The sequence below is a fragment of the Eschrichtius robustus genome, chromosome 8 (genome assembly GCF_028021215.1).
Source record: "Eschrichtius robustus isolate mEscRob2 chromosome 8, mEscRob2.pri, whole genome shotgun sequence".
NCBI lineage: Eukaryota > Metazoa > Chordata > Mammalia > Artiodactyla > Eschrichtiidae > Eschrichtius > Eschrichtius robustus.
Window position 1 is genome coordinate 123,563,217 of NC_090831.1, and position 22,429 is coordinate 123,585,645.

The 22,429-nt window shown below is 46.6% G+C and overlaps 2 non-coding genes across 2 annotated transcripts; both read left to right on the plus strand.

Annotated features, from left to right (window-relative positions):
* Nucleotides 1–9,851: 9,851 nt before the first annotated feature.
* Nucleotides 9,852–9,923, plus strand: TRNAC-GCA (transfer RNA cysteine (anticodon GCA)). Its single transcript has one exon. It is a non-coding gene; the product is annotated as a tRNA-Cys (tRNA).
* Nucleotides 9,924–15,903: 5,980 nt separating this feature from the next.
* Nucleotides 15,904–15,975, plus strand: TRNAC-GCA (transfer RNA cysteine (anticodon GCA)). The gene has a single exon. It is a non-coding gene; the product is annotated as a tRNA-Cys (tRNA).
* The last annotated feature ends 6,454 nt before the right edge of the window (nucleotides 15,976–22,429 follow it).

Consider the following 22,429-nt stretch of genomic DNA (forward strand, 5'->3'; position numbering starts at 1 on the left):
GTGGAACTGTCCTCATGGGTGGATGGAAAGTAAACAGAGGCTACACAGGTGCTTGTTAGACAGTTATAACAAGCCTGCGTGGTTGAACCACACTGACCCCATTTGGTCAGCTTCATCTCAGGCCGGCAGTCCTACCCCCTCGCCTTCCGCATGACTGAACTCCAGCCTACTCAACAAGGAATGCACCCAAGACAGGTAAGTTCCCCATCAACTTTTACCCTTGCCTTCATCTGAGATGAACACTGGAAGAGTGCCTTGTGTTAACCCAGGTGCTTGATGGTCATGAGATCCCCAGGGGGAGGAACAAACCCTGGTTTCCGTCAGTGTGGACATGCTTCTGCCTTAGTAGTCAGAGTCTATCTTTAGCTTTGGCCCCTTTAAATCCCCCGCACCCCTGTGGGCAGCGCAGAGTGCAGCTGCCAATGCTTCAGGATTGCCGTCCGCCAGATCCTACCCTATGTAAGTTATCCACAATAAGCTTTGTATTTGTACTTTATGGAGTTGCCTGCTTCATTTTTCAGTCTTAAAGTTCCTTCTTGGTTAGGAGGATATTATTCAATATATCCACCTTCCAACAACAACCTTTCAGATTTCTGATTGAAGCAATGCCTTTTTACCTCTGGGCCCTGTGGAATTGAGTCTTCGTAGGACAGAAGAGAGGTTGGACCGTTTAGATCTTTGCCAGAAAGCCTCTCTAGCTTCTTGCAGCCCCAGGTGAACTTCTCCAGGGCTGACCCGACCCCCATCCCCATTAACACTCATCTTTAGAGCCTTGCAGATGTCACCTTTCCTGTGGGCACGTCCCACCTCACCATGCACAGGCACCGCCATGGGGGTGAATGGGAGCTTTGATGCCTCTTGTATGCTCTCCCCATTACGGAGCACAGGGCAGTGCTTGCAGGAGGCCCCCAGGGCTCCAGTCTCTCCGTCCTGAGCTGCTTCAGCAGGGTCTGCACAGAGAAAAGGAACTAAAGAAAAGGCAGCAAGGGGGCTGTTTGGAGTGCACGTTGACTGCCAGCGACTGGCTGCTACATACTAGGGGCTGCAAGCCACTTTCAATCATGAGGCCGTGTGCCACGTCTAAGGGCTACTTCCCTGCCCCCCTGCACTCACGCAAGGACCTCAGTCACCAGCCTTGAACAGGGCCCCTGGAAATGCACCCTGGACACCTGCTTCCGGTCTGAGTGGCAGAGACTCACAGAGCCCGTGGGGATGAGTGAGCTGCAGCATATGTTTTCTCAGGAAGATGAGCCAGGTGACCTGCTTTCAGTGCTGACCATGGAATACTGGAGGAAGGCTGGCAAAGGCAGTGGTTTCTGTTCTGTTCTAATTGGTGCTCAGTTATTCTTTGTGGCAGCATCTAGATGGTGGACCAGTTGTCTCTTGCAGGAGCTCTTACTTCAGGTCAATAAACCCACATCATGACCATATGGGGGCGCTTCTAGCTAGTTCACTCCTGCAGTTCACAGACTTCAGTGTATGAGTTTACTGCACTGTTTTATTCCACTTGAAATTCTTATTCTGAAGGTCAGGGGACCTCTCACTCCACTCAACCTCTTCATGCACTCAAAAACAATAGTTAAAAGCAAAAAGCTGAAGTCAATCCTGCATTATCCCTGGCAGGTTTTCTCCTCCAAAGCAAGGGAATAATAATAGCCAATAATAATATAGCCGTAGTTGCAATCCGCTTACTTAGATAAAATATTAGCCTAAGAGACATGAGGTTATCACCAACTTCAGGAAAATTAAAAAGATCCAGGTTAGGGACTGGGAAGTTCACCAACCTCCCCAGCTGTCCCCACCAGCACCCTGGGGTTTAATGCACAGATACAAAGACTGAAGAGACACCTTCTGGTGTACGTACTGCATGTGTTTCCAAAGAGGTTGGGCAGGATCTCTTCAATTTGCTGTTTTGTAGTGCAGAACAAGAGAAAAACAGACAAATACGTTCTAAAGGCACTTCCGGTAGTAAATGTCAATGCTCCTCCAGGCTGCTGCTGTCACCACACGCTGAGGAAAAGGGGGAGATGCAGGCATGTGAAGGCGTAGGGTTGTGGAACTCTGGGGCCTGGGGGACGACCTCTCTGGACTGAGTTTGTAGAGGAATAAGTTGCTGGTCTTACCAGCTCTCTAGAAATAAGTAGAAACTTCCAGTATGTTGCAGGAGTTCTGGGTGTGACCATGAAGGTGAAAGGTGTTTATTAGACACCTATAATAAGTAGGGGGTGTGTAGCTCAGGGGTAGAGCATTTGACTGCAGATCAAGAGGTCCCTGTCTCAAATCTAGGTACCCCCTGCCATATTGGATTTTCTATTCATGGACGCTGTTACTCATTCCATTTTCCTTCATCCATCAATTAGGATCCTACCTGAAACTGGAAGCTACAGGTCAGCCCTTGTACAACAGCAGTCTGGGTGGAGCCTCTTCCCATGTCTTCCTGCACTAATACTCTAGGTATCTATCCTCCTCATGGCATCAGGACTTTTTTTTTCTGTATGTTTCTCATTTCTCCAACTCTATTGGATCCTCAGAGAGAAGGCAAGGCCCCTGATGCAGACTGCTGGGCTTTTTTAGGGTAGACCAGAGAGCTGTAGCTACAGATGACTTCCCAGGAACAGACAATAAATGGTAACCCTAGGGACTTCCCTGGTGGCGCAGTGGTTAAGAATCTGCCTGCCAATGCAGGGGACACGGGTTCGAGCCCTGTTCCGGGAAGATCACACATGCCGCGGAGCAACTAAGCCCGTGCGCCACAACTACTGAGCCAGCAAGCCACAACTACTGAGCTCGCCTACCACAACTACTGAAGCCCGTGCGCCTAGAGCCTGTGCTCTGCAACAAGAGAAGCCACCACAATTAGAAGCCCGCACACTGCAACGAAGAGTAGCCCCCACTCACAGCAACTAGAGAAAAGCCCACGCGCAGCAATGAAGACCCAACGCAGCCAAAAAAAAAAAGGTAACCCTAAATTATCACCCTCACCCCTCCTTCCCACCAAGACAGGTTGGCACAGTGGAGTGGGGAGGGTGGTCAGACCTATGGAAGCAAACGGCTGGGAGCCCAGATAGGGTAGATGGGTAGTTTTGGAGACCTTTGTCCAGCTCTTGGGCTAAACCAAGGTAATGGGAAATGGGTTGGGGGTTCTTCAGGCAGCTTCTCTCCTTTTCTCCTTATTGATGACCCCACCCAGGGACTGAGGACTGGAAAGCTGCAGGCCAGAGGGAAGATGTTTTACTAGAAGCCCGGTCTGGCAGCTTCCAAAAAGTCAGTCCTGGAGGAGATCTATAACTTAATTTTGCAGAGTTGAGTGTTACCACACAAATGAAAGATGTTAATTAGACTATACTAGTGTTCCTGGGGGTATAGCTCAGGGGTAGAGCATCTGACTGCACATGAACAGGTCCCTGGTTCTGGTACTGGCACAAAAACAGATATATAGATCAATGGAAGAGGATAGAAAGCCCAGAAATAAACCCACGCACTTGTCAATCTGTGACAATGGAGGCAAGAATAGACAATGGAGAAAAGATAGTCTTTTCAATAAGCGGTGCTGGGAAAATTGGACAGCTACATATAAAAGGATGAAATTAGACATTCTCTAACACCACATACAAAAATAACCTCAGAATGGATTAAAGATCTAAATGTAAGACTGGATACTGTAAAACTCCTAGAGGAAAACATAGGCAGAACACTCTTTGACATAAATTGCAGCAATATTTTTTTGGATCCGTCTCCTAGAGTAATGGAAATAAAAACAAAAATAAACAGATGGGACCTAATTAAACTTAAAAGCTTTCGCACAGCAAAGGAAGCCATAAACAAAACGAAAAGACAACCTATGGTCTGAGAGAAAATATTTGCCAACGATGCTACTGACAAGGGATTAATTTTCAAAATATACAAACAGCTCATACAGCTTAATGTAAAAAACAAACAACCCAATCAAAAAATGGGCAGAAGACCTAAATAGACATTTCTCCAAAGAAGACATACAGATGGCCAAAAGGCACAGGAAAAGATGCTCAATAGCTTTAAGTATCAGAGAAATGCAAGTCAAAACTACAATGAGGTATTACTTCACACCAGTCAAAATGGCCATCATTAAAAAGTCTACAAATAATAAATGCTGGAGAGGGTGTGGAGAAAAAGGAACCCTCCTACACTGTTGGTGGGAATGTAAATTGGTGCAGCCACTATCGAGAACAGTATGGAGGGGCCTCAAAAAACTAAAAATAGAACTACCATATGATCCTGCAATCCCACTCCTGAGCATATATCTAGATAAATCTCTAATTCAAAAAGATACATGCACCCCTATGTTCATAGCAACACTATTTACAATAGCCAAGACATGGTAACAACCTAAATGTCCACCAACAGATGAATGGATAAAGAATATATGTGTGTGCGTATGTATATATACATATATATATACATATATATATATATATATATATATATATATATATATATATAAAACTGAATCATGCTGTACACTTGAAAGTAACACAACATTGTAAATTAACTATACTTCAATAAAAATAGAGGTCCCTGGTTCAAATCCAGGTGCCTCCTAGTTTATGTGCAATTTTGGTAGCTAAACTTAGCTACATGCATGTTACATGGGTCCCCATTGAAGATTTAGGAGATCCCCATTCGTTGGGGTTTGTAGGAACAACCCTAGAACCTCCCTCTCAGGGTGGCATAGTAGGAGGCCATGTGATGTCCCTGGATGCTTTCGGGCTCATCCCCTTGACCCCATTATAATCAGTAAAGGGTCAGAAGGCATTAGTCCAGTGCACTCCTAGTAGGTTTTAGAAACTACTCAAAGGTACATATACATATAACTGAATCACTTTGTCGTACAAAGTGATTCAGTTATATGTATACTGAATCACTTTGTCGTACACCTGAAACTAACACAACATCGTAAATCAACTATAGTCCAATATAAAATAAAAATTTTTTTAAAATGCCAAGAAACAACAACAACAACAGTTAAATGAATAAAATTATGTGTAAGTAGTGGGCATGGAGATGTCAACCAGACTTTCTTAGTCTGCGGACTAGGTCTAAGCTACTATGCATCCTGTCACCCAGCAGATGAATGAACAACTGGTACCTCTGCAGTGCTGGAGCCACACCCCCTGCTTTGCAGTTCTGAATCAGTGGGGTTAGCCCGCAGGCAGCAGGCAGCGGTCTCTTCCCCTTGTCCCCCGGCCAAGCGGGTCCACGGGGAACCCTCTGTCCACAGCCCTGAAGCCTCCTCTCCCCCATCTCTCTCTCTATGGCCAAGAACAAAACCTAGAGAGCGATCAGTCCGTCAGTTAAGTTCCTCAAATGCTTACTCTGCCGAGCAAGAGGCCAGGTCTTGAGAGGACCCAGGGATGAGTGAAATCTAGACACGACGGTTCATCCTTCACTCTTTCTCACAGGGAAGAGTGATTTGCAACATGAAAATATGTTGGATGTGATAGAAAGGAGCTTAGAGCACAGCTGGGCTGCTCTGAGGGTTGACTTCGTGACAGCTTTGCAGAGATGGGGGGGGTCAGCTGGGTCTGGAAGGTGCATGTCCAGGCAGTGTGGGAGAAGGGCATGCCAGACAGACAGCGTAAAGAAACAAAGATGCAATGTTTTGGGAGTGCTTTCTGGGTGGAAAAGGTATATGTGTGCATGTCTGTGTGGATGTGTGTGGGGGTGTGGGTGTCAGCTGAGTCTGGAAGGTGCATGTCCAGGCAGTGTGGGGAAAGGGCATACCAGACAGACAGCGTAAAGATACAAAGATGCAATGCTTTGGGAGTGCTTTCTGGGTGGAAAAGGTATATGTGTGCATGTCTGTGTGTGTGGGTGGGGGGTGTGTGGGTGTGACCATGCATGTGGGTGTGAGTGTGTATGTGTGCATCTGGGGTAGGTTGTAAGTGCGTGTGTACCGTGACTTTGCAGGGGGGAGGGGGGAGAGAGTGTGACTGTGACCTACTGCTGGAGGTGGATGATTAGACTGAAGAAAATCTGTGTGTAAAATGTGTTTCAGAGTTCGGACACTGTTCTGTGGGCCATAGGGAGGGATGTGGCTGCAAAGAAGAGAATTCATTTCCTTTATTTCAGGAGGTCACTTAGGAGACATCACAGAGAGCGGCTGGGAGTTTGCCAAAAGACAGTTCCTTAACTGATATTATTTTTTGAGCACCTACTATGTGTTAGTACCATGCTGGGCAATTTATCTGAAGTTGCCATATTTATATGTCACGAGAAACTTATCCCTATTTAAGACAAAGAAATGGAAGCTTACAGAGTTAAAGAACTTGCCCAGTGACACATACAGAGTAAGGAAACAAATACAGAGGAGAAAAAGAATTCCAGAGAAATTTTCAGGATATAATATGTGGGACTTGGTGATTTATATAAGATATGCAAGATGAAGAATAGTGTGTGGAGGCAGAGGTGGAAAATGAAAATTACTGTAATCCAGAGAGAAATACAGCAGTAGCTACAGGGGAAGGTGGGAAACCTAATTTAACTTAGGCTAGAGACTTGACCATACTTTTGGCTGGGGAGGGAACAGGACGGAGAAAATTGAATCATTCAGTCCTGAGGACAAGAGTACAGATGGAGCCATTTACTTTGGAAGGGGGAGGGGAGGGGAATGTTTTTCTCTGAGATGGAAGGGAAAGGACTAAGGACAGCTGAGGAGAGATGTCTCTGAGATACGAAGGGAAATCAAGGAGTTGAGGTTTAGCTGAATCTATTCTCTCTGTTAAGCAGAGGTAACCTTCTGTGCTGGAGCAAGAGCACAGACGCGGGGTGGGGGTGGGGGGGAAGAAAGCATGTCATTGGTGAGCCTGCAATCCAAACAAAGGCAGTCGGAGGGTCTGTGGTGGGGAGGGGTGAGCTGATTCTGCACCTCTCTGAAGGGCAACTTTTGAGGGCACTGAGAACATCGCTGTACCCAGATACATCTGTCCACACCCAGGTCAGCACAGGGCAAGTGCCAATGATTTTATTCTCTAGCTCTCTATTTTTTATTCTATGCAAATTCCAACCTAAGGAGTTTAGGTTACTGTCAACAGCAGACAAGGTTACTGGTTCCCTCATGTACATCCTAGTCCCAGTTTCTGTCAGCCACGCACTAACCATCTTTTTGGTGATCCCCTCGGCAGAGGGGTCCATTAGCTCAATGGACACTTGTGGATTTTTCACCAGTTGCATTCCAGGGTGCAGGGATCTCATCTCTAACCTCTGAGGGTCTTTTCCTATAGTCTACAAAAGAAGACAAAGGAGAGAAAAAGAAACTAGGACTTGCAGGACAAAAGAGATAGAAAATTTAAACCAAAATATTATCAGTATTAACATTAAATATAAATGTATGAAATACCACAGTAAAAAGATAAAGAATGCCACTGAATTAAAGAAACAACTATATGTTATTCACAGGAGGTAAATAAAAAACATAAGGATATAGACATATGGATAAACCTATGGATTGGTGGTTGCCAAAGGTAGAGGGGTGGTGACGGGTGGTGAGGGGTGGGAGAAATGGGTGAAAGGGGTCAAAAGTTAAATTTTTTTTTTTTTTAAAGTTTGTGTGTTGTTTTTTTTTAAAATTTATTTATTTTATTTATTTTTGGCTGTGTTGGGTCTTCGTTTCTGTGCGAGGGCTTTCTCTAGTTGCAGCGAGCGGGGGCCACTCTTCATCGTGGTGCGCGGGCCTCTCACTGTCGTGGCCTCTCTTGTTGCGGAGCACAGGCTCCAGACGCGCAGTCTCAGTAATTGTGGCTCACGGGCCCAGTTGCTCCGTGGCATGTGGGATCTTCCCGGACCAGGGCTCGAACCCGTGTCCCCTGCATTGGCAGGCAGACTCTCAACCACTGCACCACCAGGGAAACCCTAAAATTTTTTTTTAATGAAACAAAATCCATTTTGGGGACTTCCCTGATGGTCCAGTGGCCAAGACTCCACACCCCCAATGCAGGGGGCCTGGGTTCAATCCCTGGTCAAGGAACTAGATCCCACATGCCGCAACTAAGAGTTCATGTGCTGCAACTAAAGATCCCACATGCCACAACAAAGATCCCACACACAGCAACGAAGATCCCACATGCAGCAACTAAAGATCCGGCGCAGCCAAATATATATATATATATATATATATATATATATATATATATATATATATATATATATATTTTTTTTTTTTTTTTAATCCAGTTTTAAAAAGAGAGACTGGAAAGAACTAGCTTCCTGCAACAGAACCCAAGGGAACACTAGCTATTCCAGTATCAACAGAGATAGTTGCATTAATATTACTCTGGTGATTTCAATCAGATTCCAAGTAAGGATACATCTGGCGTTCAAACAAGAAAGGATCTCATGCCAGAGCTCAGTAAAGCAGTGAAAACCAGGGACCTGACCAGATTGGGAAGGTGAGAATTATCCAGAACTGTAGTAATAATGGCTAGTCATATTCGAGTGCTTACTACACATCAGAGACTGTCCTAAGGATATTATCTTATTTAATCCTCATATCAATTGATATTTCCCCCAATTTACAGATAAGAAACTGAGGCTCAGAGAGTTTATGGAATTTCCTTTAAGTCACACACTCTGGCTTCTCTGCCTGAGGCTAAGGGGTCATGGGGTGTTGCAACTTCTCTTTCCTGAATATCAGTAAAATTCAATGTAGAGTTTCTAATGCATATAGAATAATATATATTAATAATAATATTATATTATTGTTATTATATTATTATATATTATATATATGCATATATATATGCAGGGGATCTTGGGCAAGAAGTTTAGCTTCTCTGGGCCTCAGTCTCCTCATCTGTGAAATGGAGATAATGAGATGCTGGTCCCCAAGGTTTGATGTATAATAAGGTGATATATGTGGGGGCTTCTCGGCTGTATACTGTTGACAAGAGAAATCCAGAGGACTTTAGCATCATGGTAGGAATCAGTGTAGAAATCAGTGTTTCCCCAGCTTCTTGGCCAGGAGAGGAGGGGAAGTGGCTGCTGGGAAGCTAAGGCCCCAAGGGGGAAGCTGGGGGGTAAGAGGGAGAGATTCCAGTAGGCGGCAGAGAGAGTTTGCAGGAGAGAAAGCTTACCAGCTCCCGTGACAACAGCAGAAGCAGGGCCTTGGCGTGGCTGTGGAGATGGAAGGTGCCAATCAAAGTAAGCTCATCGTCCAGGTGGGATAGGGCTTTGTCCACAGATCAGAGAGCCTCTGGGTAGAATATGGTTCTTCTCCATCAGCATTTTTTGGTCCTTGAATTATGTTAGCTTAGGTCTATTAATGATTTGGGGGATTCCTAAGTCTACTTAGCCACCTAATTCTGACTGTTTCTAGGAGTGGGTCATTCTCCATGATTCTCCATCTATATTAACTGAAGACGTGGCGGTTGGGAGGGTCATTTGTGTCCTAGACTATAGTTTAGTAGAAAGCACTCTGAACCGAATGTTAACCTGTGAGGGTCAGGCCTTCATTAGGTGGGTTTGGACAGACACCTCAATCACCTTGAGTTTCTGTTTTTTAGGTGCCCACCATGATGGGCACAGGCATCTGACTCTGAAGGCCATTCTATAGCCAATGCCAATGCTTCTCCAGGCTGCTGCCCACACACTGGGGCTGTGGGCTGGGGAGGGAGTGGGTGGGAGGGGGGACATAGGCTGTTGGGTTTTTGAGGAGAGAACCTGTTGCTTTTTCTGTGGCAGGTTGATGAGTTTTCACTGCAGTAGGCCTGGCAGTTCCCAAGAGAGGGCCATCCTGAAGTGGCAACTCACAGGTTTACAGGGAGTCTGGGTGTGGCTAGACAGATGAAAAATATTAATTAAGTCACACCATAGCAGAAGGGGGTGTAGCTCAGGGGTAGAGCATTTGACTGCAGATCAAGAGGTCCCCAGTTCAAATCTGGGTGCCCCCTACTTATTCTTAACTTTTACCTTTGGTGCTGCATTTCAACTTCTTCCCCATTAGACATCAACATAAAGACTTTTTTTCTAGAACCAGCAAATGGTGAAGCTTTACAATGGTAGTTGGCCATTCTTAACTCTAACTATAAATTAGAATCACGTGAAAAGTCTATAAACATGCCATTTCCCAGGTCTTACCCCAGACCAATTAAATCAGTGTATTTGAGGTGGAGCCCAGGTATCGTAAACAACCCCCAGCACTCCTAGTCTGCAGCTAAGTTGAAACCAGCTTTAGTAGAGCTTCCAGAAGCCTTCTCAGACCCAGGTTACCTCATCCCAGCTCTGTCTGCCCAGCATCTTATATTCTGGCTCTCCTCTTCCGCATCCTTATGTGGACATGATTTATAACTTGACCTTAATGGCATCTTCCAGGAAAATTTGCTGTTTCAGCATTTCATAGTTTCCTCAATTTTTCCCTTTCTCAATCCAGTCGTTCTCCATGGAACAGGGTGGAATTGGTCTTCTATTTGCAAGCCAAACCACCAGGATCTGTGCCTCTCAGGGAATGAGCCCTCATGGGGCTGAGAGAGTTTGCGGAGGATGAAATATCCACTTGCGAAAGTGTAAGTTTAGGTTGTGTAATTATTAAAGACGATTTTATGTCTCATTCAAACTTTAAAAGTAAACTTCTGCAGAAGGGACAAGTGAATTATATCAGCTATCTCAAAACTAAAGAACGCGATGGCTTTCTATGGTTTGGAGAACAAACAGCTGAGCATTTTGGTAGATGATCTAAGAATTCATTGTGGGTTCAGAGCTCTAGCATGTAATTCAGAAGTACAGTTCGTGAATTTTATTATCCCCGGCACCAGCCATCTTCTATGACCTTTCTCACAACTACCTAAAATATATTTCATGATGTTCCAGGTTTATATAAACACAGAAGTCTATACTTCAGATGGGCTAAAAACAGCTTCTCTGTAATGAAACTATTTGACAGCAAGAAAGTCTTAATCTCTTTCCATTGAATGGCAGGAAAACACAATACAGACAAAGAGCAGTTTAAGACAGAACACGGTCAAGTCCAGTCTTCCTTGAGACTTTGTCTAACTTGATAAGTTGGCGAATAGCTCTTTGTCTAACTCCCCATGTTGTAAATATTCTGTCTCCTCTGAGTTCTCTTATCAGCACAGGACATAAGTGCCTGTAAAAACAAAACTCCTTTTAGCTTCAGGGCTATGCTTCAGTTTCCCTTTCATTAAAGCTCATTCATTTTGTTAACAAGAGACTTGAATTTTTAAACTTGTGCTTTTTTCCTTGGGGAGATGGCGTTTGTTATTCCAGGTTCATAAACACTTGGACCTTTGGCTTAGGAGCCGGTTGCTGGTCCCTTTCCTGTCCCTGACGTCCCTGGCCACCTCCTGAGGTTGAGGACCATCTCGCTGATGGCAGTATCCATCCTGCCTCCTCTCCGCTCCTTCCATCCCTGCAACCCAATCCTACCAGCCCCAGAGCCAGTCCGTGGAACCCCGTTCAAAGTGGGCAGTTCCTTCCTCCTTAACCTTTCCCTGAACTCCCCCCTTTACATCTGGTGCCCAGCGTCCCCCTGAAGAGGTCCCTCTCCCTTCAACCTCCCACTCGGGGAGGCTGTCAGAATTCTCCCCCTTCCCATCCCTTCCTCCCCACGTTGCCCCTTCTGGGTCCCAGCTCCTCGACTATCCCTCCATACTTCTTCTCCTCACTGATGTGTGCACCCAGACTGGGGACCCCGTGGACTTTGTGGAAGATTTCAGAAGCAGGCTAACCATCATATTTTCCTTGCTTCCCCTCTGCTTTCATCCTCGGTAATGTCAAAATTGCATTAATGATGCTTCCATATCTCCATCTTCTTGGCTCCTATAATGTTGACAAACTCCACGCCCCTGCAGTTATCAAGAGGCACGGTGAAACATAGGTTGGATGTTTCTCCCAGTGTCTGTTCCCTCCTCCTTCTTGGTTGTTAGCTGGGCACATGGCTTCACAGAAGAAAAATTACATTTCCCAGCCTCCTTGGAGTTAAGCGAGGCAAAGGGCACAGGTTTGGTCCATGAGATGTAGACAAAAGTGATGGGTGCTCTGAAGGAGAGAAGCTTGTCTTTCTTCTTCCCCTTCCCGCCGGCTAGGAGATAGAGGTGATGCTAAAGTGGGAGGTGTCGTGTTGGACCATGAAGAGATGTCTGGAATGAAAGCTGTGTAGGCTGGAAAGAAGGAATTGGGTCCTTAACCCTATGGAACACCATGCCAAACCTGGACCACCTGAGTGTGGGTTTTTACAGGAGAGAGGAAGAAACTTCTGGTTTGTTTGCTTGTGTTTTGCTTTAGTCCTCTGTCATTCTGGGTGCTCTGCGCTCACGGCCAAATCTACTCCTAACCCATACGTGAACCTGATCATCGCTCAGAACCATTTCCGAATGTTAGCTGCAAAAAAAGAACGAAATCTTGCCGTTTTCGACAACGTGGATGGACATTGAGGGTATCATGCTGAGTGAAATAAGTCAGACAGAGAAAGACAAATATCACATGATTGCACTTATATGTGGAATCTAAACACACAAACAAAACAAGCTCATAAATACAGAGAACAGGGTGGTGGTTGCCAGAGGCTGGGGGTTGGGGGAGGGGGTGGATGAAGTGGGTGAAGGGAGTCAAAAGGTACAAATTTCCAGTTATAAATAAATGTCATGGGGACGTAAGGTAAAGCATGGTGACTATAGTTAATAAATCTCTATTGCATATTTGAAAGTTACTAAGACAGTAGATCTTAAAAGTTCTCATCACAGGAGAAAAAAATTTGTAACTACGTATAGTGACAAATGTTAACTAGACTTCACAATGTATACAAACATCAAATCATTACGTGGTACACCTGAAACTAATATAATGTTCTATGTCAATTATACCTCAAGTTTTTGAAAAAAGGAAATATTCCCTTTCAAGATCTTTGATCTGAAAAATCCTTTCTGATACCTCTTCTAGTTTTTACTTCTTCCTGTCCTTGCTGTTACTGAGACCGTGCGTTGTTCTCCTTTTGACCTCAGTCTCTTTCATCTCTTTGTATTTCCGTGATTCCAGAGCTACCTTCTGGCTCACCTGTCCGCCCACCCATTATGGACCCCACTATTGGCCTCGCAGTCACGATTCCTCGCCTCTTTGAGGTCTTTGCCTGTGGTCCATCTACCTTCCTCACAAACTCTTCTACTTCTGTGGAAACTCTCATCCATCACTGTGGCTCTTCCAGCGCTGCCTCTACATGTGCCCTGTGTGTGTCTAATTCTCCCAACCCCTTTTCTAGATAGTTCTAGATATTCTATGTCTAGACAGTATCTAGATAGTTCTAGATGGTTCTTGGCATGTTCTACACTGCCGAGTTGGGACACCAGGCGCCAGTCTTCACTGCATGCCTAGCTCCTAGGAGGCAAGTTGTCCTTTATCAGGTAGAGTTTGCCATTACAAAAGATGTTTGCTGGTCCCCTCTCCTCCCTTGCAGAAGGCAGTATTCCAGCCTCTGGAGCTGGGGCAGGGGGAACAGCAAATCTGCTTGATAGTGAGCCATCCTCTCACTTCCCTGGCCTCTGTGTCTTTGTCACCACCTCTGGTTTTGCTGAGAGCCACCCCTGGTGTGGCCATGTCTGGGGTCCCCACTTGCAGCCCTCAATACTCATGTGCCTTTCAGCCTGAACCTAAGTCAACTACTGCCCCCTCGACCCTTTAGTCTCCCTACAAAGAGCACACTAGGTTGAGTGGTTTGCGCAGTTTTCCTTGCTGGAAGGTTAGGGCAGTTTCATAAGGGAATTATAATGCAGGAGGCGAAAAGGAGGGTAGGCGAAAAGGAGGGTGGGTAGGCGTAAAGGAGGGTGGGCCCCTCCCAATGCTGGCCCAGGGTGGCCATCGGCGCTCCAGTTGATACCTTGTGATATTCGCCCCAGCAAGAGCTGCAGGCCGGCTGGCTGCTTCCATCGGTGGACTCAGTAAGGGAAGCCATCCGCCAAGGACAGGCACTGGCGCTTTTAGGGCCCGTACAGTCCAAGCCCAGATGGAGGGGACGGGCGCCCCCTGGCGCTTGCGGTCAGTATTCACTTCAGGCAGAGCGGCCTTAGTTTCCTCCTTCTCCGCATGGGAAGAAGCTGCATTCGCCTCTTTCTTGCCTTCAGGAGGCTCCCTAATATCCCCCCTCCTCCCCAGTCCAGCCGTCTCCCTCTGACCGGGAGGAGGCCTTGTCAATTGTGTATAATGATTTCATCGCTGAGCTGGGGCCTGTCCCTTCCTTGAATACCTTGCTCCAGGTATGAATATAAAAACCTTTCTCTGCCTTTAAAAGCGCTGCCATCCTCATATTGATCTATGGCGAGACTCAGCTGACCTGGGAAGTGAGCGTTCCTCTCATTATTCTCAGACACCTACACAGTTTGTCTGCTCCTTGGGTGTCCCTCAGTCTACCTGGGTGCCGGTTCCTTTAAGTCTGAGAGGTCTCTGGGGAGGCTGCAGGAGCGCAGGGCGGAGGGGGCAGGTGTGGCCGAGGGGTCTGGGACCTGCTGGATGTAGGTCTCAGGCAGGGGATCGACCTGGCCCACTGCAGGGGTGCCCTTTGCCCTCAGTCCGACATCACAGGGCATCCTGCCTTTCTAGCTGGGTGGATGCTGGAAAACCGGTGTGTGAAATAAGAGTGACGGCAGCGCAGAAAGAGAAAAGGCCTGAAATGAATGTGGCAGAGGTGACGGACTAGGGAGAGACCAGGAGAGGTTTGGATTGGGAAGTGACTGGGGTCTGAGGGAGAGGGAGGGCTGGGCTGGCTGCCACTGGAAGGCGGCAAAGACTTCCTGGACAATATCTGCAGTGCTTTCTCTCATTTGTTTTTTTACCACTCAGGACCTGGAAGGCTGGAACCGTGTAGACATGTGGGTTATTACTGTACATGCAAAAATTGGAAAATAAAAGAACCCCCTCCCTACTCTCTGGGAGTTGCCATTATTAACTATCTGGTCTATTTCCTTCCATAGGTGTATATGTATATGTATGGACATGTAGACACCTATGTTTATACATAAGTTTCTTTGTATATGTGTATAATCTTTTTATTACATAATAATACATATACACAGTATCTTTTTAAAAGCCCAAATGAGCTCATATCATACATGTATATGTCATACCATTTGCTTTTTTCACTTAATGGTATTGTTTAAGCATCTTTCCATGACAGAACTCTGGACCAATTTTATCTTTTACTGTTGCACCATATTCCTATGACTGTACCACAATGTTTGTAACCAATTCCCTGTCGATGGATATTTAGGTGGTTTCCAGTTTAGAGCTAATCCAGAAAAAGGCTGCAGGGAGTCTCCACGCTCACTGTGCATTCATGAATATTTCTGAAGGATACCTAGAGGTTCCTAGAAGCGGAACTCCTCTAGAGTATCATTTTTCCTACGTAACTTTATTTTTGTTTTTACAAAGGCAACATGCTCAAAATAGAAAAGTTGAAAGGGAAATAAAAACACATAAAAAGCTGAAATCATCTATAATTCCTTACAGACTGTTCTGTAACTGCCTTTTCACTTGATGAATTCTCATGAACATTATTCTATGTCATTAAATAACCCTTGGACATGGGCTCTGAACCTTCTTTCAGGCAGGAGAAGGCACTGTCACCTAGTCACAGTTATGTCACCATCCCAGTGTGCCTGACACACAGTAGATGCTCAGTGACTCATTACCGAAGAGGATTATCTGGATGATTTGAAAGGTCTCCCCACCTTTAAAGGTCAACCAGGCTACCAGGGGGTCTTCAGCCAGATGCACGTAGAAGTTATGAGGGAAGAAGGGCTGGTCCCTGGCAGGTGTGAGGCCAGGGTTCAGAGAAGCAGAGCTGACCAGGACATCCCAACCAGCAAGACTGAGTCTGGGTTTGTCAACACAGGTAAAAGGCATTAATTATACCACTCTGCCAGGTCAGGGGGTGTAGCTCAGGGGTAGAGCATTTGACTGCAGATCAAGAGGTCCCCGGTTCAAATCCGGGTGCCCCCTGCTTTGTCTCACTTTTTTTTTTTTTTTTTAAAGAAATTCACGTTCTTTTATTTATTTATTTATTTATTTATTTATTTATGACTGTGTTGGGTCTTCGTTTCTGTGCGAGGGCTTTCTCTAGTTGCAGCGAGCAGGGGCCACTCTTCATCGCGGTGCACGGGCCTCTCACCATCGCGGCCTCTCTTGTTGTGGAGCACAGGCTCCAGACGCGCAGGCTCAGTAATTGTGGCTCACGGGCCCAGTTGCTCTGTGGCATGTGGGATCTTCCCAGACCAGGGCTCGAACCCGTGTCCCCTGCATTGGCAGGCAGATTCTCAACCACTGCGCCACCAGGGAAGCCCACTGTCTCACTTTTAATCCCAGAGTGGGTCTGGCATTACTTGCTTCCCCCTCCCTAGGCCAGGACACCTGGAGAAGAAAGAGAAAGCCTATATAAAACTCTTTGACTCACAACTCCTCAGAAAGTGCAGACCCAATCTGAAATTTAAAGATACGCCTTCAGGTGACTTGCAGGAAAATTAAAGTTTATAAGGCACAGATCCCTGCCTCCTCCAGCCCCTCTGGGTTTTCCTCAGCTCCAGCCAGAGATTTCACCTTTCACAGATCCACACCTTCTCCACAGAGGGGGGCTGGTGTGTCTTCATTGCACCCCCATGGGTTATAACACTGAAGTAGATGAACCTAGAGGAGCCATTGTACTCCTGCAGTGGGGTAGCTGCTTAGCTTCCTGAGCCCCTCATGCTGGGCTGCAGGTCAGAGGCCCTGGACTTAGGCTCTGTGTCCCCAGGTCCTAAAGCTCCCACTGGGTCTACTCCAGACTCACAGACCCAGACCAGGGTCTGGGGAAGAACAGGAGTCTGCTTGGCTCTGTGGGACTAATGCCAAGGAGTGAGGGGGTGGGGGAAGCGCTGGCCTGACCCTCCCTGTCTCTTTGCTCTTTCTCCTCCATGCAGAATCATTGGCTCCGGCCAGGGAAAGGAAGCTGGAATTATATTCCAACATCAGTGAAAACGTAAAAATAAGAAACAGGTAAGACGCATCTGTCCTTAAAAGCTCATCTCATTGTTCCTGCCTAATGAAGACCTCTGACCTCTGTAATTATATTCAGAACTCCTTCAGACACTGAGCAGCACCTCTGTCTAATGAGTCCACGAGACCTGCTCTACCGCCCACAGAAGGCATCCCTGCTCACCACCCCCTTCTGCACAATCCTCTGCCCACGCCCAGCCGTTCAGGGCCAAGGACATCAGTGTAAAAGCCATGGCTGTATCAGTGGAGGGTCTCTGAACTAAACTAAGGCCACAGTCCCCCAAGTGGTCTGCCCATCACACACAGGCATGTGAGGTGGTGAGAGCAGGATGGGCTTTCATGGAAATGAAGTTCAAGGCCCCAGGTTGGACCTCCTGAATTAGAAGGGTTGGGAGTGAGACCAAAGGACTCTATTTTTAACAAACTCCTGAGAAGATCCCAAAGGAAAGTGAAAATTAGGAACCACCAATTTAGTTTTGGGCCCCATATTATAGGGTTGAAAAGAGGCCGTAATTAAGAGACATGTCCAAGCACACACACCTGATTAATAATAGGGTTGGGGCCAGATCCACATGGCTAGTCACAGGCTCTTCCTGTTCCCCCAACCCTGGGGCAAGGCACGACCTGGCCGGCTGCCTTCCCACTGCTTCCCACTCCCATGGCCGAGCCCTGACTGGGTGGAGTGAGATAGGCCTTCCCAAGAGACGACCTGAAAGGTTTCTACCCGATGTCTGGTACTAAATGAGATAAGCTTGCAGGGGCCTGAAAATCTGAACTACACACCTGTTCACCTGCGGTCAGATGCTCCTCCCCTGCCCCAGGAGCCCACTTCAAACCCTTTCCTAAGTGACACCATCTCATGGTTGTGGCCTCTCCAGGGAGGGGGTCCTCCAGGACCCCAGTCATTTCTGTTTCTCCCTGGTTGGCCCCATGGCCTGGCTGACCCACCGTCTCCTGACCATAAGCTCCTTTTCCTACTGGGCCCTCATTTGAGTGCCCAGAAGCTTCTTCTGCTAAAACAGAGGAAGGATGTTCCAGTGCTGGGCTGACAAGGAATAATTCAAAAGTCCACCTGAAGCCACGAGAAAGGGACTGACCAGCACAGTGCGGTTGGATGATGGAGCCCATCTGGGTTCGTGACAAAGGAAGGGCTGTGACCAAGGGGTCCTGAGCTCACCTCTTCTCTCTTCTGTCCTCCTAGAGATTTCAGTGTGGGGGACAGCAGCTGTTTCAGGGGATAAAAGGAGGCTCATTAGGGGGCACCGGGATTTGAACCAGGGACCTCCTGATCTGCAGTCAAATGCTCTCCTCCAGAGCTGTAGCCCCTCCCTGGGGGGAGTGTGGTCTAGTGCTGTTCACCAGTGTGTGCCACCTGCCCCCCCAGCAAGAGCACACTGGCATTCCCATTCACCCCTAGTCTGCCCCTGGGCACCTGGCAGACAGGTCTCACTGCAAACTGACCCTTTTCTGGCCATGACCTCATGGCTCCCCTGTGCCTTGTGGGAACCCAGAAGCCTCCTCTGAGGTTTCCCTCCCTCAGCGCCCACCTGGGGCCACCTCACCGTCCCCTCTAGAAACACGGGAGGGACTTTGGGTCCCTCTACCAGCTCATCCTCTGTGGTCTTTTCCCCTCAAGCCAATGACCTTGGCAGAGTCTCCAGAGACTTGGTGGACACCAGGGCAGGTGTTTGGCCACAAAGGCTGCAGCCTCCACACGAGGCCCAAATGCAGCCCCGGTTCCCGCAGGAGGCCCCAGACCAGCAGGTGGGCACAGCTGCAGCGGTGCGAAGCCTGGCCCTTTGGGACCCTCCTTGCCAAGCCTTGCCCCACAGCAGGACAGACCACCCCCCACTGAAGGATGGGCTCCTTTCCTCCGGCAGATACGTGGCGGTGATGTCACTACCTGACCCTTCTTAGCAGCTAAAACATCGGATGGCTGCCACCCAGGGGGCCATGGAGGACCGTGGAAAATTCCTGTTAGGAAAGGGATTCGATTATTCTTTTTTTTTTTTTTTTTTACTTTTATTTGTATTTATTTTTTGCAGTATTTATTCCCGGGCCATAAGTTTTTGTTTCTTCAATTTCTTCTGGGATATCTTTTTCTTCTGGGCAACCTCCTCTTCTGGTTTAGGAACAATCTGTTCTTTTTCAGTAAGGATCAACTCAATGTGGCAGGCAGAGTTCATGTATGGGTTGATCCGACCATGAGCTCTATAAGTCCTGCGCCGCATCTTGTGGGCTTTGTTCACCTGGATATGCTCAATGACCAGAGAATCTACATCTAAGCCCTCAAGTTCAGCATTACTCTCTGCATTTTTGAGCATGTGCAGTAAAAATTCAGCACTCTTTTTGGGCCACCGATCCTGCGTCCAGCCCCACTGTTTGGCCTGGGCACACCTACCAACTCCACCATTGTAATGACGGAATGGCACACATTGCTTCTTTAAAGTGACAGCCTTCAGATACTTGGTGGCTTTTCGGATATGCATACCCTTAATGGCCTGGGCTGTTTCACGAGTGTTCTTAAAGTGAACACGAAGATTTGAACCTCTCGATTTGCATGATTTTGTGGGGTTTTCTGGGTCAAGTGAATAGCGAACCATTTTTAGAGGTCACCTCAGGCTGCTGACCGGAAAAGCCGATTATTCTTATAACACGGATAAGTTCTGTATGGTAAAAAGAAGAAGAAGGAGGAAGAAGAAGAGGAGGAGGGGGGCGGGAAGAAAGAAAATATTGCTTCTTTTAAGAATACCTCGTGTCAGTGCCTTGCCTGTTGTTGAGTACATTACAGGTTTTCAACAAACATTTGTTGGCTAAAAAACATATAGAAAAATTTAAAAACACAATTAAGCATCAGGAAGAAAATAAAAATTAATCTCACAAGTAAAATAACTGCTGGTAACAGTTTGGTTTCTATTCTTCCAAACTTAAAAATATATAGCCCTAGGCTGGGGGATCTAATTTTTGCTGCTATGGGGGTTGAGTCAATTTCCAGCTACTTTCAGCTGTCATCCTATTCAGGTTGCATTTCTCCCTTAGCAATGTTCCCCGTCCTGTTCTGTAAAGATAAGAACTGGGGATATAACAGCACACATATGCCTGCATTGGTCTTTCTTTCATGCCAAAATGACTGTAATTCTTAAAAAGTTGGTGGGTACTTTCCAAACAGGGCTGGTGAGAATGTAATTGATGTATCTTTGCTGGAAGGCTACTTGGTAATCAAAAGACAAATTCATGCCTTTGCTTTATTCATATGGGTGTGCAAAGATGCATGTACACGGTTGGGCATTGCAGTGTTGTTTGTGAAAATGGAAAAATAAGCTGCAGAGATGTGCATTCTGGGTAGGTCCTAAGAACTCCACAGGGAGGGACCCTTTGGATGAAGGCTGTGGACCTACAGGCTGTCAAGGCAGTCACTTCCAGCCAGCGTGTGGTGTGGTGATCAAGGGCACCCTTTAGCCCCTTCCACTAAGAACCTCCATCCTTAATTCAAATTAGAGAACATATTTCAATGACAGCGTCTCTCACCAACATTCCCAGTCTACAAAGAAACGTGATGCAAATGGTTTTCAAAGATGCGAAAACTCTAGTAAATAATGCATTTTTAAGGTTGTATGGTTGGGACTGTCTTCTAACCCTTGTGTTGGTTGAAGCTTTGTGGTGAGAGTGGGGGCATGTCACGCATCATAGGTACATGCCACCTTTCCAATCCCTTAAAGTCTTTAGATTTAGTCTTCAAGAATTTTCTGACGTCTCCCTTTCATCTGTCCTTGAACAACTTTGATTCCTGGTTTTGATGAACAAGTGGAGCAAACAATAAAAATAATGTCCAGCTCTTCAAAGTAGGACACTGGATCCAGAGTTCGGCAGAGTTTAACACTAGATTTTTCCTTCTCAGCCAAATGCTGTCAAGAATTCATTTCCACACACATTCCCTAGACTTTTCTTGTTATAAATCAGCCGAGTCTTGTGATTATTTTTGCTTTTAAGCCTTCACCTGCAAAGGGGACTTTTTAATTGGCTCTCCAGGGTAGGGTGGGATTTTCTCAGGTTATAGCTCAAAAGAAAAAGAGGGGCCAGGGCGGGGGTTGAGGTGACAGAGGAGGTAAAGCAGGAACAGTATCCGCAGGAGAGAAGGAGGGGCTTCTTTAGCTGGCAAAGGAGGTTCCGAAGTTGTTGTGGTGAGGTATATTCGGGGTTCTACAAATCTTCTTATGAATCCTCATGACAACTCTGGGATCTCACTCTTTCCACATCAGAGCCCTAAGCTTTCACACTGGGGAAGCTATGAATTAAACTGACATTGTCATTCAGCAGTCTTGCAGAATCAAACACTGCCTTTGGTTTTCTGCTAAGTCATATGGCTGCTAGAGAGAAGAGATATTGGTTCTTCTCATTGGGATTTTCATTGTTTTTCTAGACTACTTTGGTGCCTTTAGCATCAGTCAGCTTCCAGTTCAATGATAAGAAGCACATATATCTGGAAACCTTACCCTGTAGGCACTGCATTCCTGATGACCACCAGCAATAATTTACTTTCCCATCATGCCAGTGTGGGATATAGGTTATGACAGATTCCCAGGCCTGAAGAACTCATTGGATTTCCCCTAACTCTAGTTTTAACTAGTCTGGGTAATTAATACCGTTTTCATGAGGATCTGTTGCCTGAAACCCACTCCTAACACCAACGTACGTACCAGGTAGGAAATTTGGGTGCAAAACCAGAAACTAATTTTGAAACAGATGAGGCAGCCCTTGTCAGGTAGTTCACGACCCCGAAGGGAAAGAGGTGTAGACACTCGATGGGCTCCGAGGGGAACCAAGATTGCACAGAGGCCCAGTCTGTGAAGAAGAGTAAGGCTGGAGCCGATGCCAGATCCATGTCACCAGAAGGAAGTCTCAACTCCTCCTGCTTCCGTGTTTCACTCACTTAATGTCCAAAGTCTGCAGTGGCTCTGCTGAGGACATATGCCCGAGTCCTCGCTACCAGACAGTGGGAGACCAAGTGCCTAGTATTTTTGGCTTATGGAGTAAGAAATGAGGGTATTCCTTTCAGTAAAATTCACGTAATTGCATATTCCCCAAACACGTGATAGGGTTCAGATGCTGTGCCGTCAATAAAAGAAAACGTTCCCCACAGCCCACGTGAGTGGGGACATGGATTATGGAAGTCACCTGGGGCTGCAGCAGAGCAGGGGAGCCTTCCTGTAGATCTGATCTGATCTTCCTGTAGATCAGCCTGTGAAAGGAAACTGGAATCTCAACACTCAGAGCCCGGATTTGATCTGATCTGATCTTCCTGTAGATCTGATCTGATCTTCCTGTAGATCAGCCTGTGAACGGAAACTGGAATCTCAACACTCAGAGCCTGGATTTGAACCTGGGATGGCATGACCTGCTTTTCTGACTAAGAAGAACGAATCTC